At 42.6% G+C, this 10,956-nt stretch overlaps 1 protein-coding gene across 2 annotated transcripts in view; it reads left to right on the top strand.

Annotated features, from left to right (window-relative positions):
* Positions 1 to 2,178: 2,178 nt before the first annotated feature.
* rhobtb4 (Rho related BTB domain containing 4) overlaps positions 2,179 to 10,956 on the top strand; it is a 44,456-nt gene continuing 35,678 nt past the window's right edge. The window contains exons 1-2 of one of the 2 annotated variants that reach the window (XM_038702472.1): positions 2,179 to 2,331; positions 3,040 to 3,178. The gene's annotated coding sequence lies outside the window, so the exon portion shown is untranslated. Of the gene's footprint in view, positions 2,332 to 2,824; positions 2,970 to 3,039; positions 3,179 to 10,956 lie in introns of those variants that run through there. The other variant, XM_038702473.1, reaches the window with a different exon arrangement.

Below are 10,956 nucleotides of genomic sequence, written 5' to 3'. Positions count from 1 at the left end.
TTTGCGGAAATTCAGCTGACGTAGGCCTTTCACACCCCTGGGATCAGCAGTTTGCCCCCTCAGGAGGGAGACTGACAGAGAGAGGGGTGAACCATTATGCCCCTATTGTGCCCATGTGGCTGCATCAATAGCGCTGTAGCAGAGGCCACTGCCAATGGAAAAGTGCTGTACAAGACACTTTGAGATAAAAGTTCAGTACACCTGTGTGATGAGAGCAGATAGGTGGACAGACCGAATACACACACAGCCATGTGAGCATCAGTGTACTTTACTGTATATCAGCAGAACTTAGGGACTCTGAAACATTGCATGCAGAATTGAAATTAAGCATATTTCCACAGTAGTAGTTCATCCCACAGGTATCCATATCATAGTTACAGCATAATGTTCCACCACCCACCTCAGTGTGCATGCATTTGTGTGTGATGAATCCCATACCTGCTAGACAAAGCCTGGGGACGGTTGCCTAGGACTTACATGCATACTGAGATAGGAGCAAGCCTGGGCAGGTCGCTCCGTTCCCTTCACAGGACAATGGCTGTTTCAGATGCTTGGCTGAGCGGGAGTCTTGGAGAATCTGTGAGCGACAGGGGGCCTCTCACAGCCCCTCAGTTGCCTGACCTTTATACGTTTGCCAAGTTCAACACAGAGTACTTTGTACACAGAGAACAGCATTTTTTTTTTTTTTTAGAAAATGCTGATGAAGGCTGATGCTGAAATGTTTTCATGACAGCTCATACAAAGAATCAACATTGAGGACTGAATTAGAGTGCTGCTTTTTTCTTATTGTGTCATTTTGCACTTCCCCATCCTGCCACTGCTTGTTTCTAAGTGGACGTTTAATCATTTGTAATTTGGTTAGATCTCCATAACTGAGTTCAGAAAAACCTTGAAAACACCAGCTTCACACAAGCTGCCTGGCTGTTTACAGTAGGTGACAACTGAAGAGGTCCTTGCACACGAAAACGACCCAAAGGAACCCACACAGAAGGATGGTGGTATATCCCCAGATTATCAATCATGATACCAGGACAGAACTTTATTATGTATTAGGTGCTGTCAAACAGCAATATTAGTCTGTCTTGGATTAACTCTGTCTGTCTCTGTCTATATATATGTGAACATGTAACATAAACATGCTAAATCAAGGCTAACTAAAGAAGGGGCACATTTTTCCAAGCTTTGTCTGAAGGGAGGTCCACAGTCTCACATTTTGAAACCCCCTGGTCTAAGCCACTTAAGATACGGTTAAAACTGATGTAGAATAAAGGTAGCATCATGTCAGCACCACGGTTGTTTGCAAAAGCTGGGTTGGGACTGGAAATGTTGTTGTTGGTTCAGACATTTAGACTGAGTTGCAAAATTTGCTGGAGAAGAGAAGTAATAGTACAGCTCTACATGCTCCCATTACTGCTGTCACGATTCATTGAATAATTTGGTCCAGCGGAGAATTTAACTCCGGTAGTGTCAGAATGGTTAGTCCAATTAAGAATGTGATCAAAAAAAGTAATCTAATAAATTGTCTCTATATTAACATTAATAAACAAGCTGGGCTACTACAGTGTCTGAATAACACAGACATGACAATAACATTTCTTTCTACTTAGAGCTACAGTTCAGTGTCTGCGCTGGACAATGGTTGTAGGCAGGATCCTCCCTTAGGGTGGAGACCTTTTGTACTACACAAGAGCTTTTACTAGACTTGAACATCCACCCAAATAGTTTCAAAATATATTGAGTGGGTAGAAAAGGGTAAAAACAAGGGTGTAAAAATATTTATTCAACTAAATGGACACTGTGAATTGTGTAATGTAAATAAAGCTATGTAAATAAAGATTTTCATCCTGGTAAAAAATGACTTGAATTTCTTAAAATGGTATGACAAGTCAAACATTGCAGTGATCATGTAATAAAGCACTAAACACTAAGTATAAGTTCCCAATTTAGAATATCAGACGCACACATGTTAGGCATAGGCTATAACACCCAGGACACTCTAAAATAGCCATATTATCAGTCCCTATAGGAATAAAATGGTTATGTCTCTGCCTCCTCACCGTGCGCACCGTCTGGCCTGGAAGCTGGCACACTCTCTTCTTTATGAATGGATGGGTGTGGCACTGATGACTAGCAATGAGGCTGTCGTCACTGCGCTCAGTTGATAGGCGCGGGCATGCTGTGGGTGAAGGCTTGTCCACAGTGAAACATAACTGGGCTCTGACACAGCTTTGGAGAGACAACAAGAGAAGGAAAGGGGAGGAGAGAGGGAGAAAGAGACATAGACAGCGGCGGCAGCTCAATCTTTAGTGAGGACTAAACTTCTGGCGAAAGGTTGGTGATAGGGGACTTTGGGGGATGAAAACAAGGGTGCGGTAGAACAAAAGGCAAACGGACTTTTATTTCAGGATAGTCATTGGTAATATGATAAGTAAACAAATCAAATAAATGGAAATCATTAGAGATTAGATGCGATGAGATCGGACAGATGTGATGGGGCTGAATTGCATGCGAGCTGATCAAAATTCGTGGAAAAATCCCCTCGTGCATTTGTGATATAAAGTCAATATCGAATTTTTTTTTTAAGAAAACTCATCCAACCTCGGCGACGCAAAAAAACAAACAAACAGACAAAAGAAAGTCAAGATAAAGGGCCTCCTCCTCCATGTGCTCTCCCCTTGTAGGTGTGACAGAAACAACAAAGGAACGTGAAAACTCGCATCAGGACCACAGGCGGACAACAGTCCAGACAGAGCACAATAGCGGGGGCCTGCAAACAAGAGCATGTCTGCAGGTTTTGCAATATGCAGCAGTCTTCATGTAATTACATTCCTCCTGGCGTCTCCCGGCTGCAACATTCTGGAGTGTTTTCTTGTCAGTCCAGGCAGATCTTCACTAAACGCGCGTTTAAAACGAAGCCGATAATTTGAGGACGAAGTCCACATGCTGAAACGTTGCGAGTGTTAAAACATGTGAGTTGTGATTAGATGTAGTCACACGGAGGAATGCTCTGAAGTGATCGCATGTGTTTGTGCCTTGCAGTATAATGGGGAGAAGCGAGAGACGAGCACTTCCCAGAATAAACTGAGGGGGAAAAGAGCAGCGGAGAGGTGTGAACCGAAAGTGGACGTCGAGCGGCACAGAGACCTGAACTGATTCCAGAGGTGAATGTCTTTCAAAGGTAGGGGCCACGGGAAATATTTTACATACTATATGTTTTAACTTGTTATTTAAACTGTAGCTATGTTCGCAACACAGCGGCCAGCGATGCAGACCACATGTGGATTCAGTAGATAGGCTTAGGGTTGCATAACGAATCGGTTGGGTAGTTCACAGTTTTGCACTTTTGGACAAACCTCAGGTTGAACTTGAACTGCCTGGTTTTTATTTCTGCTCGGGATGGTGCTCGTTTATGAGTCTTTTGGGAGATATCAGCTAAGACTTCTTAGGCATCTCAGAGTAGACTAAGTGCATTGGACTGTCATTTGTCTGATGCCTATACTTACAAAATCTTATTAAGTTATAAAACGCAAATTATGTTTTAAGTTTAATGCTTAGACCAGGGTAAACAGTAAAGTTTATGAAACCAATGTGGGTGTGTCACTTTAAGTCAGCCCCAGACAAACTCTGCACACCATGTCATGTGGCTTCTGCCCTAAAGGGGCAGTTTAATATTTTTATGCGTGACAGCTTTTATTGTCTGTTGTACTGTGGTTTCTTTTTTTCTTTAAATTATAACTATATTAAAAAAATGAAATACTCAACAATGAGATTCTAGTGATCACACAGAATATTACAATGTGGAATGATAATAAATAAAATAAAATACTTTTTATAAAAATCCTTAATGTGATTAAGGATCTACTTTAATAAGGTTTTCCTCGATGATAAACAATCAGTGAATCAGTCTGTGCTTTGCAAAAGTCTAGGCATGGCTGAGGAGTAGAGTCACTGGTGTCTCCAGAGCCAAACAGTGGCTGCTGTAGTTACTGTATGTGCTAAAAGCACACAAAAGCCAAAACATGGAAGGACACTTAGTATGTCTGACAACAGCTACAAAACCATCCAGTTCCCAGCTACACCAACAATGCACAAATGAGTAGAATAGTTCCTCATTTTTTTGTTGCTTTCTTTTCATTTCTTTTACACCCACCATCCCCCCACACCCACCATCTGTTGGGTGTGGGGGGATGGTCTGAAAGACTTGACATCAATTCCTCCACTCTTTCCCATTCTTCTGTGTTTTTGTATCAGCTGTGGAATTTGAAACATTCTTTCTTTGTGGAGGATCATTCCTCTCCCTTTCCTCAGAGGAGTAAGTTGAATCCAGAGGAGGTCGTGAGTGTGTGTGGGTAACTGGGGCTTTCCAGTAGGGTTGCACACTGAACATTCCTGGGTGCTGGATGGCCGACTAGTGGGCCAAGTCCACGCAGCTGGGAGTCATATAAGAAGCTGTATCTTTGTGTGAGTTGCACACACGTATTCGGTCACATGCGCACACAGGCTGAGACAGAAACACATGCATAAGATGGTCTACTTCGAGCCCATGCCTCCCTCAACCGGACCCAGAAGGACTGGGGGCTGTGAGATGTCTGCATGGGAAAGATTTTTTGTATGTGCATGCGTGTAAGATAGGATGGAGAGTTGTAATTACCTCACAGAGAAGCACTCAAATGCACACATACACACACGTCCCTGGATTCCAACACAGGCATTCACACATAGAAAAGGAAAAATAAAACCAACAGAGACTCACAGTAACCGTACAACAGTGTCTTCTTCTCTTACCAGCATCACATGATGTTTGTCCTTTTAAGTAAGTTTTGGAGAGAGAGAAAACCTGTTGGTGGTGGTGGGGTGGGAGCAAGAGAGAGCGAAAGAGAGAGAAGCAAGTGATTGTGCTGGTGATGGCAACTGTACAGTTTGTTTCTCTCTTATTGGCTGCCTCTGGTTGTTTTTTAAACAGGGTGTCAGTGAGCAAAGAATGTGTATGCAAGAGCAGAAAGCAGAGCTAGACAGTGAGAGGAAAGTTAGGGAACATAGGCCTTATGTGCTGGGAGAAGAGAAGAGAGGAGAAGAAGAGATAAGATGAGAAGAGAAGAGAAGAGGAGACGAGAAGAGAATAGAAGAAAAGAGATGGAGATTGTTTAAAAGTGAATAAGAAAGAAATTGAGCTGTGGAGAGTAAGAGAAAGAGTGGAGGAAAAAAGAGTGCAGATCCTAAAGAAGAGGGGCACGAAGGGGTTTTGGCTGATGGGAAATTAGAGCAGAGCAGGCAGAGGGAGTGAGAGAAAAAGAGAGATTGAGAAAGGGGAGCAAATGAGAGAGAGTATGTCAGGCTCTAGATTGAATAGGACTGTATACATGATTAATCAGAGGGCGTAACATGTTGCTTGAACCCTCTTTCACTTCACATCCATACCCGCTCCCTCTTCTAAGTTGGAACAGAAAAAAGGGTAAGGAAAGAAATACAAGAAATTGAAATAGCAGTTCCTGCTTCTTCCCTCCAGATATTTTGTTCAGGTCAGGGGTGAAGTAAAAGCTTTGTTAGCTCCCCCCCCCCCCCCCCCCCCAACTCTTTCAGAAATTATTCCACATATCCACATATAAAACTCCTTTCAACATCTGTCTTCACCTAACGTCCTCTAATGTGGTAATCTGCTGCACTGTGTCACTAGCACTCCCACTCTCTCTATTTTTACTATATGTGTGTGTGTGATTAGTTTAATAGGCCTCTGCAGCTGGTCTGAATTAAAGTGAGCAAACAAATGTCATTATTAGTCTGGTCCACTAAATAATAAAAACAATATTCATATAAAATCACACACATGTGCCTGCCACTGTTTTTTTGACGTACACCTTATACCTTGCTTGTCACATGATTTCATGTATGCAGGAGGTAAAACACACCTAAACAAGGCCAGACAACTCATGTGCGGGGGAATGAGCTGTTTGTTTGGGTGTGTGGTGAAAGACTTGGATAAGAAGGTGTTGCGCTGCCAGTGAGGACAAGGGAGGGCAGGGCAAGACCAAGAGGCCGAGGGGAGATAAAAGAGCCAGTTAATTTCAGGGTGGGTGTCTTCTTTTGGTTGTGGCCACCCGGACAGCTCCTGTCTGGGCTGAGGCCAGGGTCTGACAGTGGCTTGTATCGAGAGATCCAGGCAGGCTGCTCTAATAGGGAGGCGTATTGCACAATCTCACTGTTGACAGAATATGGGGAAAGAGTACTGGGCCAAAGGTTTATCGCAGCAAAAAATTTTTATTTTTGGTATGGTCAGTGCTTCTGGATTGTAATTAATTAACAAAAGTACACGATTTTTCTTCTGTATGTCAAAATAGTTTCTCAAATTCACCTCAGAAACTCAACTTTAGTGCTTGTTCCTTGCCTTAATTCTTTTCCAAGTGTCACTTGTCAAAATGACAGATTACCACAGGCCCGAGATAGGACAGGGTCAAGGTAGGGTCAGCTACTGTTCCAGCTGAAGAGGAATAAGGCTGCTCTTTAAAGAAGATGGCTGGCGGATTGATATAAAAGAAAAGGACTGACATGGGCCCTGAGGGTTCAGGCTAGAAACTCAAAATAGACACCCTTTAACTTAAATAGTGTTTAAAGATTAATACTCCTTAATCCATGGATACAGTAAGTGATTGCATCTAAATATTTATGTCCTCAGCTTTTTTCCGTTTTATTTCACCAAGTCTGTGTGCGTCTGCTTGTGTGTTCAGAATGAGACAGCATGTTATGCTACAGACACCGAGAGGCACAGCTTGGTGGCTTGGCTGTAGCTCACATCTATTTATGTTCATGTTTGTGTGTGTGCGCTTCTGTGTATCATGGTGATGTGGATGTATTGCTGCAACAAATATATCTTCCTGTGCATCTGCGTGTCATTATGCATGCATATTTTTGTATGTGTGCAACTCTGTATGCAATTTGATCCCTGGGTGTCTCTTTCTTTAGCATCTGCTCCTCTCATTTGTGGCGGAAAGCCGATCCCCTGGGTGAATTGGCTCCAAAGTCATATGGCTGATGATATGCCAACTAGGTATTCAAGGGCATGTGTTCTGCAATCACAGATCACATTTCACTCCATAGGAGGTCTGAGGCTTTTATAAAGATAGTTATGTGTGTATTGTGGGGTACCATCGCATCCCCTACAGGACTTAGGAGGCTGCTCCATGCGCTAACCACTTTCCATGTCTGCATGAGACCATACAGCCCCATATGTCTGGCTTCTGTGTTGTTAACACGATGTGGTAAACTGTAGTGTCTCTTATTTTCAATCCTTGGCTGCCTATCTCTTCTCCTATCTGTTTGTTTTCACGTCTTGTCTGCATATCTATCCACCTGCCTTCCTGTAATAACAGCAACGCACATCCCATCACACACACTATTCAGCAGCTGTAGCTTCCATTAATTGAGAATTAAGAACCCCCCAATTAGCACCTTCGGCAGCTTCAGTGACTGTCTATGTGAGAGAGAGAGAGAGAAAAAAAACTCCTGCAGGTGCCACTGCATGCTCAATGTCACGTAGACATTTGCCCTCATATCATTTTAGCACAGATTTCTGGTGTTAATGGGACACTTATAAATATAATAGAGAACAATGGTTAATTGGTTTCTTTAGTCAAAGGGCCTGTATGCATCCAAACAACTTCCAACACACCCATACTTATTAGTAGACATACACAGATACAGACACAATGACAGAGAAGCACATGAACTTGCGTACCTATGTTTGCAAACACTTTCATATAGACATAAACACATAAAGACACTCTTAGCCTGTCTATGTGTGTCTGTCTCTTCTCTGGTAAGAGCTGGAGGCTTTGAACTAATCTGTAGTGAGAGAAACGCCCAAGGGTGCCATTCCTGCTAATCGGGGTCAGACCAGTTTCAGTGTTGGCACTCATGAAACAGCAGGACCTTTGTGCTTGTTGTGTGTGTACATGTCCACCGGTAAAGGTTTTTGTCCTTCACACCTATTTTAATCTATCGTAATCAGTCACATGTGATTTGATCGAGGGATGCTGGAATTTTTGCAGTTTTGGGAGGCTGATGCAACCTCACTGACACTCTCTCCTGTCTCTCTCTCTCTCTCTCTCAAACACACACACACACACACACACACACACACACACACACACACACCAGAATGGATGAATCAGATTAGCTGATTGAGGGTAGCAAGTTGCAGATGAGAACTCTGTCATCATCCCAGTCAGTGTTAGTCTGACTCCTGTCTCTGTGGTTTGCTCCCCCCATGAAAATCTGAAATTGACTCACCATTTATTATGTGGTTTGGTTAGCCAGTTTCAGCTTGGCTCTAATTTTAGTCTTTGCATACTTCAGGGGCCTTTCCTTGAAGTAAAAAAAATTACAGGAAAACGTAATACAACTTGAAAGTTATGTTGGTTCATTACAATTCAGCAACACACTTAAACCAGGTAAAATGTTGTGAATTTTAGCATCTATCTAGATACAACTAGATAAATCAGTTGTGGTCATTTAAGGACATTCACTTCGTCATACAGTTTGGCAGTGAGTTTGTTTATCTACCTCCCACTAGAGTACATTGCTCTCATTTGAACATTAATATTTAATCAATATCGTCAATCGTCTCTCCTATTTAAAATCATGTGCTACTTAATACTGATGCATTTCTCAACAGAGGTCTTGTTATGCAGAAATATTGACTTCCTCAGTGTTGTTATGCTCCATTATGGCTGTTATGGTTTAATGTTAAATTTTACTTTCACCTCGACACAATGATCAGTAAAACAGTAGGGACATGTATTTCTAAACTAAATGGTTAAAAGTCAAAAATAGCACAGGACATTTTGAGATGATTATATGTTACATATGTGTACAAATTTCCAGAGTATCTGTGTGTTTCATCTGAATATTTCTCTGGTCTGAATGACCTCTGTTCACAAGTGGTTCGGATTAGCTGGGATCAACAGTAATGCACCATCCAAAAGAGCTTCAACACCGTTGGCCCTTGCCCTTATTTGAATGATTAAAGCCTGTGTAACCGTTCTGCAGCTTGGCAGGTGAATGACATGTGGTCACTGTATGCGGTGACTATTGTATGCTGGTTGTATCACTAGGCCATGTCGTGGCAGTGCAGAAATAACCAGACACCAGTATAGATTTTTCCATCACACTATTTTAGGATGCCCACTGTGCATAATGTATCAGCTGTGTGTGTTTGTGTGTGTGGGTGTGAATGTGCCTGTGCTGTCTTGTTTAATGGCATTCATGCATGTTGACCTCCATTTTGACAGATTGAAGCACAATGTGGGGTATTGCATTCCACATGGTGTCAGGTGAAAATCACATCTCCACATTTGGTGATTTTTGTGCTTTCAGGCCAGCTGAAGGATTACATGGCTCCTCTGCTGCCTGAGAAAATGGTTTGACCTCCCAGGGTTAAAACACCCACTCAAAGCCCTACTGGATAAAATCAAAAACTGCATTGCCATTGAGATAAATACATTGTTGTTTTGCTCTGTCTGTGAGATGCAAGGTTTTCACCTCACAACGGGTTTGTTTTTGTTTGTGCAAGTGCAATACAATATGAGGAACTCTAACAAACAGAGCAGCACAAATGGATAAACAACAGGCAGGCTATTTGAAGTAAACACAGCAAAGGACCTTCCTGTTATGTCTTGGCTCTCTGTAATGTGGTTTATTTGTCTGTCTATGTCTCAGTCTGTCTCTGATATTTGCTTTTTTCACTCCTTTCCCTACCCTCTGTTTCCTCTTTTCTATTTCTGTATCTGTGAGCAACAGTGTGTTTTAAATAGAGGCAGTATGATACGAGATGGGGCGGCACGGTGGTGCGGTGGTTAGCACTGTCGCCTCACGGCAAGAAGGTTCAGACCCCGGGTTGCCCCGGCCCTTCTGTGTGGAGTTTGCATGTTCTCCCCGTGTCTGTGTGGGTTCTCTCCGGGTGCTCCGGCTTCCTCCCACCGTCCAAAAACATGCAGACTAGGTTGATTGGCTACCCTAAATTGTCCTTAGGTGTGAGTGCGTGCGTGAGTGGTTGTTCGTCTATGTGTGGCCCTGCGATGGACTGGCGACCTGTCCAGGGTGTACCCTGCCTTGCGCCCGATGTTAGCTGGGATTGACTCCAGCCCCCCCGCGACCCTGTACGCAGGATAAGCGGTTGACAATGGATGGATGGATGGATGATACGAGATTTCTTAGCTCGATACCAATATAGATATTTAGGATTAGTCACATTGAAAAAGAACAACATATTGATAGATATTAATCTTTTACACAAACACAAATTTAGATGTTATAGAGTTCTAACAACAAAACAACTGTATTGAGCTAATATATTTTACAGTTTTATAAACTTTACCTAACTATAGCAGTTACATACTCCAATTCTATTTCCATATCTGGGAACATAACAGTATATATATACACACATATACTGGATATATGCAGTATATAACATCCCAGGTAAACTTAATTTTAAGGGGTCAGAGTGTGCCGGCTTGATGTGCGGACTGTGTGCAGTGTGAGCTCGGCAGGGCCTCAGCTCTGCTTCTCTGTGTCAGACTGAAGTCCAGTGTTTGACTTGGCTTCACTCTCTGTTTGATCAAGCTGTTTCTGGAATACTGACTGACCTGTGCTGAGGCCAAATGCATCTCTTTCCTCACAACTTAAGCATTTTTCCTTCACTACTGCCTCTTTTGCCCTGGTTGCTGTCACATTGATCAGAACTTTGTACAGTTTAATTGCATTTTATACATTTTTAAAGAATTAATAATCTAGCAATATGGCTGTCCCTGTGTGTTAATACATTACTAGATGCCCCACATTGCAGCAGCAAAACCTCCTATATGAGAGTAATGAGAGCTCTGTTTGCCCTCCCTCACCTTTTCCTGTTTGTTGTCTCAGCTATAGTTTACTCTGATACATCCTCACCAGACTGTGAGAGTG

Source organism: Micropterus salmoides, unplaced genomic scaffold, assembly GCF_014851395.1.
Source record: "Micropterus salmoides isolate LMB-PRFRI ecotype aquatic unplaced genomic scaffold, ASM1485139v1 Ms_hic_scaffold_7, whole genome shotgun sequence".
NCBI lineage: Eukaryota > Metazoa > Chordata > Actinopteri > Centrarchiformes > Centrarchidae > Micropterus > Micropterus salmoides.
Note: the sequence above shows the minus strand (reverse complement) of the source record. Positions and strands in the feature narration are given on the sequence as shown.